This window comes from Engystomops pustulosus, chromosome 9, assembly GCF_040894005.1.
Source record: "Engystomops pustulosus chromosome 9, aEngPut4.maternal, whole genome shotgun sequence".
NCBI lineage: Eukaryota > Metazoa > Chordata > Amphibia > Anura > Leptodactylidae > Engystomops > Engystomops pustulosus.
The window spans coordinates 49,975,243-49,982,417 of record NC_092419.1 but is presented as its reverse complement, the minus strand read 5'-3'; the positions used below and the strand labels follow the sequence as shown (position 1 = coordinate 49,982,417).

At 40.1% G+C, this 7,175-nt stretch overlaps 1 protein-coding gene across 1 annotated transcript in view; it reads left to right on the top strand.

Moving 5' to 3' along the window:
• The first annotated feature begins 483 nt into the window (after window positions 1–483).
• Window positions 484–7,175, top strand: part of SH2D1A (SH2 domain containing 1A) — a 77,942-nt gene continuing 71,250 nt past the window's right edge. Inside the window, exon 1 of the mRNA XM_072123181.1 lies at window positions 484–693. The gene's annotated coding sequence lies outside the window, so the exon portion shown is untranslated. The remainder of the gene's footprint in view (window positions 694–7,175) is intronic.

Below are 7,175 nucleotides of genomic sequence, written 5' to 3'. Positions count from 1 at the left end.
CCCAGCAAAGATGGCAAGATTCGGAAAGTGGAGTTGAAGATCTCCAGGAAGGGAGAGTCTAAAACATTTGCAAGACCAATCAATGAGCTCATTCTGATACTACCCATTGAGGATGTTCCTGCAGGATGAACAGGACTGAACTTTATTCATGGATCTTGTTCGTGACTTGAGAAACAGGACTATCTTAGTGTTTTATATTGTATTCTAACATTTTGTTACAGGTTTTGGACTATATCTTATAGACATTAGTTCATAGTGAAATCCCCAAAGGGAATTTCAGACGGGGAGTGTGCTGTTCCCCTTAGTTGTATATGTTGTTATTCTACTGTTTACATTACTGCATTTTGTTCTACCTCCATTATATATATATACATATTATATATGTGATATATTGGGACTATGCTGCCATCTGCTGGTCAGGATGCACATGCGCTCCCTCTGCTTGTTTTTATAAGTTTTTTCTAAGTGGGAGTGGTTTTGGAGCCTGTTCCTTGTTATTTCCTGTGGCAGCCATCTTCGGTTGCCTGTAACTGGGAACACACGTGTTTTGGGCTACTGAAGCATCAAATTCTGACTAGCAGCTCAGATGTCCGTATTACAGAAGCGTATATCATCTTCAAGACTCATCAATTACCAGCATCAACAATCTCAGAGCCACACAACACTGTATCTGTGACTATCGCTGTATCTGAGGTAAATAAACCAAGTCTTGCTTCACATCACTGATTACTGCATCTTATCTACTGCATCTGGGTTCTGGTCCTGTCTGCTCCACATTCTGGATACGAAGGTAGGGAAGTTTCCCAGTTGCTATCTACCAGTCAGTTACACCTTCAATCGCCTTGTGTGGGGACAGAACAAATATATATAGCTCCCCCTAGTATAATTTAGAATCTGCCCCCATATAAATATATACAGCCACCCCCCCCCCCCCAGGAAAAAAAAAGGATTCTGTCCCCATATAAATATATATTGTCCCCCCCAGTATAAAACGAATCTGGCCACATATAAATATATATAGAAGCCCCCCACATCTACCAGGTTATAGAAGTATTCCCTCCTTATTAGCCAGATTTAATTAATAATTGTCCATGAAAAATAATAAAACTTATAGTTACCTGCAGACAGGGTGCACCCACTGTGCGCGACTCCCTTCTTCCCGCGGCTCTACCATCAGCTGCGGGTCCGCTCAGTGACACAGGCGACGTGCCGCATTTTGCCACCTGAAGCGAGATTTTCATCTCGCCTCATGGCAGATGCGGCCCTGCCTGTGAGAGGTGGAAAGAGGAGAAGGAAAACTAGGCAGAGGCTATGATCACTGCTGATTGAGAAGGAGCCTAATATCTGTTTGTCCTGTGTTTTATCCCTTATAAAAAGATCCTCTATTAAGGCTACATTCACACGATGTATGCCCGCCGTACCGTAGTACGGCGGGCATACATCGGCGCTGCAGAGAGCAGCACGGGATGAGCGCTGCTCACCCCCGCCCCTCTCCATAGGAAGATACAGCGCACGGCGCCGTATCACGGGAAAAGATAGGACATGTCCTATCTTTTCCCGGGCTACGGAGCGGTACGGTGCCGCACTTGTGCTGTACCGTACCGCTCCCGTACAGTGCCGTGAGCCCATAGAAGTGTATGGGGGACGTTTATCGGCCGTATATACGTCCCCCCATACATGTGTGTGAATGTAGCCTAAGTCTTAGTCCTGTCATGGATCAACATGAATTAAGAGATCCTCAAAGGAGTCTACCTCCTCTATTAGATGTGTATCTTCGCAAACATCATCTTCTTCCTCATTTACCATGTTTTTTTTCAGATTGGAAAGAGAATTTATCTCAATATATGACATACTGCAAGCTATATGCTATACTGTACCTAACTTTGTTACATGAAAATCAGCTTTCTATCAGAAGAAGAGGACACTCCTTCCACAAGTCATTGCCAGTCCTATATTATGCAACAGATTTCTGTGCGCTCTTTCATCAAGAACTCTGAAGCCATGGATGCTTCAAATGTGGCAAGAAGAACTCTTGGGATGAAGCTCTGGAATAAGGACTCTCCAGCAATAGGCCATTTTGCACTTTCACTTTTTTCCAGTCTGAAAGTGTTTCATACTATCATAGTATCTTAGTATATAAGGCTGGAAAAAGACACAAGTCCATGAAGTCCGACCTTTAAGAATTAAATAAATGTTTTATCCCCATAACCCGTGATATTTTTTCTCTCCAGAAAGGCATCCAGGCCTCTCTTGAACATGTACATAGAGTCCGCCATAACAACCTCCTGCAACAGAGAGTTCCATAGTCTTACTGCTCGTACAGTAAAGAACCTTTGTCTATGTTGATGGTAGAATCGTCTCTTCTCTAGGCGCAGAGGATGCCCCCTTGTCCTGGTCATAGGCCTGGGTATAAAAAGATCTTTGGAGAGATCCTTGTACTGTCCGTTCAGGTATTTGTACATTGTAATGAGGTCTCCCCTCAGTCGTCTTTTTTCTAAACTGAATAATCCCAAATTTTGTAATCTGTCATTGTATTCTAATCCCCCCATTCCCCTAATAATCCTGGTTGCTCTCCTCTGCAACCGTTCCAGCTCTACTATATCCTTTTTATACACTGGTGTACAAAACTGTACACAATATTCCATGTGTGGTCTGACCAGGGATTTGTATAAGGGCAAAACTATGTCTTTATCATGAGAATCTATTCCTCTCTTGATACATCCCATAATTTTATTTGCTTTAGCAGCAGCCGCCTGGCTCTGGTCACTAAAATTAAGTTTACCATCCACCAATACCCCCAAGTCCTTTTCAGCTCCAGTTTTACCAAGTAATTGACCGTTTAGAACATAATTATACTTTTTGTTTCCATGGCCCAAGTGCATAACTTTACATTTATCTACATTAACCTCATCAACCATTTCTCTGCCCACTCCTCAAGCTTCCACAAATCCCTCTGTAATGCTAAACTATCGACCTCCGTATTTATTACTTTACACAGCTTAGTATCATCTGCAAATATTGAAACTTGACTGTGTAAACCCACTACAAGGTCATTAATAAAAATATTAAAAAGAAGTGGCCCCAATACTGACCCCTGTGGCATTCCACTGGTAACATCAATCCAATCTGAGAATGTGCCATTAATGACGACCCTCTGTTTTCTATCACTAAGCCAATTACTTACCCAAATACACAGATTTTCCCCTATTCCCAGCAGTCTCATTTTATATACCAACCTTTCATGTGGCACGGTGTCAAATGCCTTTGAAAAGTCCAGATATACAACATCCACAGCGTCCCCCAGATCCAGTCTTGAACTTACCTTCTCGTAGAAACCAATCTGATTAGTCTGACAGGACCGATCTCTCATAAACCCATGCTGACGCTGGGTTATAAGGTTGTGCACAGTGAGATACTAGAGGACAGCATCTCTAACAAACCCCTCAAATATTTTCCCCACCACAGCAGTTAGACTCACGGGTCTGTAGTTTCCAGGATCGCTGTTTGATCCTTTTTTGTATAATGGTACCACATTTGCTATGCGCCAGTCCTGTGGAACATAACCAGTCCTCAGTGAATCTTCAAATATTAAAAATAACGGTCTGTCTATCACGGTACATAATTCATGCAGAAACCGGGGGTGTATGCCATCTGGCCCAGGTGATTTATCTATCTTAGTGTTGCGAGGCGGCGCCGTACCTCTTCCTGGGTTAAACTGTTGACATTCCAAAAAGAATTTACATTATTCCTCATTGTGTCTTCCACCAGAGGATTTTCCTGGGTAAAGACAGTTGAGAAGGCGACATTCAGTAGATTGGCCCTTTCCTCATCTCCTTCCACCATGACCCCCATGTAATTTCTAAGGGGACCCACACTCTCTGTTTTTAGTTTCTTATCATTTATATACTTGAAAAATAATTTGGGATTATTTTTGCTCTCTCTGGCAATTTTTCTCTCAGTCTCTATTTTTGCAGCCTTTACCCGCATTTTACAGGATTTATTTTTCCCTCTATAATCCTGTAATGCCTCATCGCTACCTTCACGTTTTAGCACCTTAAACGCCTTATCTTTCTCGCTTATTGCTTTCCTTACAAGACTAGTTAGCCACATTGGCTGTTTTTTTGTTCCTCTTATGCTTTTTCCCATAAGGTATGTGTTTCTCACAGGACTTTTTCAGAATATATGAGAAAAAGTCCCATTTATATCAAAGTGATCCCATCATTAAACTCTCAATGCTTCTAGCGCACCTTAATCTCACATTATGGTATGGAAACTTTGTAAAAATGTAACTCCCTTACCCATATTTAACCCCTTAAGGACGCAGCCATTTTGTAGCTTAAGGCTCAGTCCCATTTTTTGTATTCTGACTTGCGTTGCTTTATATGGTTATAGCTTTCGAACACTGTTACTTATCTAAACGATTCTGAGATTGTTTTTTTCCCCACATGTTGTACTTCCTTTTAATGGTAAATTTTGGCCGATAAGTTTTGTGTTTATTTACAAAAAAAAGAAAAAATTATGAATTTTTTGAAAATTTGCCATTTTTGAAATGCGAAATCATTGCGTTTTCAGGCAGATAGATTTATTACCTAAATAAGTTGCTGAATAACATTTCCCATATGTCTACTTTACATTTTCATCATTTTTGAATGTCTGGATAATTTATCTTGATCTCACGCAGCTGACAAATAGATTATTGATTTTCAGTATTCTCAGAATTTACTATTTTGGGGATAGATACAGTTTTAAATGAAATTTTACATATTTAGCATTAAAACCCCCATATAATCAACCCATTTTCAAATCTGCCCCCCTCAAGCTATCAGAAACAGCTTTTAGGAAAATTGTTAACCCTTGAGATCTTCATAGTAATTGAATCAAAATGGAGGTGAAATATAGAAAGGTCAAATTTTGTAGGTTATACGTTCATTTAGCCCTAAAATTTCCAAAAGATAAAAAGAGAAAACCCACCATATAATTTGTTATGAAATTTCTCCCGATTTCAGAGACCCCCCACATGTGGCCGTTACTTGTTTTATGGGCGCACAGCAAGGCACAGAAATGAAGGAGGGACCTGCAGCTGTCAGGATTTTAGTTTCCTCATTGGCCCCTTTTGTAGGCTATAAAATTTTTACTTTTTTGTTATTGGGGCCATGTGATGGCATTTTTTTTGTGATGCTTTTTCCATTGTTACCATTTTGGGGTTGGTATCTTCTATTGTTGAAAATTTAGGAACTTTTTTTTGAGGTTACGAGTAGAAAAGCATCAATTCTGTTCTGAATTTTTAACTTTTTTTTTTTTTTTTCCGTGTTCACCGTATAGCCTAATAATCATGGTATCTTTATTGTATGGGTCAATTCGATTACGGGGATACCATACATGAATATTTTTTCTTATGTTTTACTAAATTTGTCAAATAAAACCTTAATGTGGGGGGAAATCTATCATTTTTGCATCGCCGTCTTCCAAGTGGCATAACAATTTTACTTTTTTGGATACATTGCTGGTTGATGGCTTGTTTTTTGCAGGGCATGTTGTACTTTGCAACAGTATCATTGGGGAGTACATATGTTTTGTTGATTACTTTTTATTGCATTATTTGTGGGATTCAATCGGTAAAAATCATAATTTTTGTCGGGTTTTTACGTTTTTTTTTACGGCGTTCATAGTATGGGTTCAATACTTGCACAGTCCTCAAAATGGTAGCAATGGTAGCAAAACAACATGTCAATAGTGCCAGAAGATGGCAATTTTTTTTTGTACAGTAAGTTTTATTCTATATAAATTTAGTATCACCGTGATTGTACCAACGCAAAGAATAAAGTAGACATGTCATTTGTGGCGTACAGTGAAAGCCATAAAATACAAGCCCACAATAAAATGTTGCAAATGCGTTTTTCCACCAATTTCACAGCATTTGTGTTTTTTTTCCTGCTTCCCAGTACACAGCATGGAATATTAAATAAATACCATCACTTTTGTTACACAGAAAACAAGCTCTCACACAGCTCTTTATATGGAAAATAGGAAAGTTACAGATTTTTGAAGATTGGGGGGTGAAAAAGTAGCCTGGCCAAAATATAGAACAAGTGCAAAGAGCATTTGCTGATTTTGATGCAGATACTTATACAGATATTTATCAGGGCTTCTTCTTTCTAGCGATTATTTTCCCCATTCCGCCATCTTCAAGCTAGTGGGGCATGGAGAAGGGCCACGGCCGTTCGATGAGCGCGGCCAGCAAGGAGCGTTCCTGTACAATTGCTGCAGTCCACGAATTTTCATGTGTGAGAATTCACCAGGCAGAGCCTGGCATAGAGATGAACGCTGCACAGGACCCCTCTGGATACATCATGTGGTCGAAGCCTCTTGCTGTATTTGGCTCCGCGTGAGCCGGCGTACAATACAATACATAACCCCCGCTGATACAATATACAGGCATTTATCGTTTCTTGTTTTCCAGAGGAATAAAAAAAGCCAGACAAAAATTAATTATTCTCCCTTTTGGCTCTCTCCTGGATAACACCGACCAAGGGTGTTACCGGTAAGAGAGGGCTCAGCCCGTGAGACCTCTCCATGCACCCGCTCCCGGCATGTGACATACCGTTACGTCACATGCCGTGACTCTTTTCGATTCGCTCCGAATCAAATTTTCTTGGAAAATTTGGCGAACCTTGTCGAATAAATTTTCACTAATTCGCCCATCTTTAGTAGTAATATGTTCACTGATCCCAACACCCAAAATACAATTGTAGTATAAAAAAATCACATTCTATATCTAGATATACAGTTAGTAGTGTAATGTTTATACCTTCCATCAAACCACCTAAAATCAAAAGTGATAAGTGCCTTGTTCCTTTAGTATGTGTCTATAGCTTATGGCCACCCCCACTAGGTGTCTGGCCTATTTCCTTAACTTGTAGCACATCCATGGTGATTGAATATTTGATGAAGATTTCGGGGAATGCTTTGTCCCACCCCTCTTATTCTTCACACAGGCGTCACAGAAGAGTGTAATTTGTGCTCTGTGTAAAATTTCAGCTTGGTACGTCCACTGGCAGATTCTGTTTAAACAGGAAGAAAAAAGAAAAATGCATGCAAATTTCCTTAAAGGGTCAATAAGTGCCAATATTTAAATGTACTCTCTTGCTCACTGGAGCCTTTGCACATGTGCACTT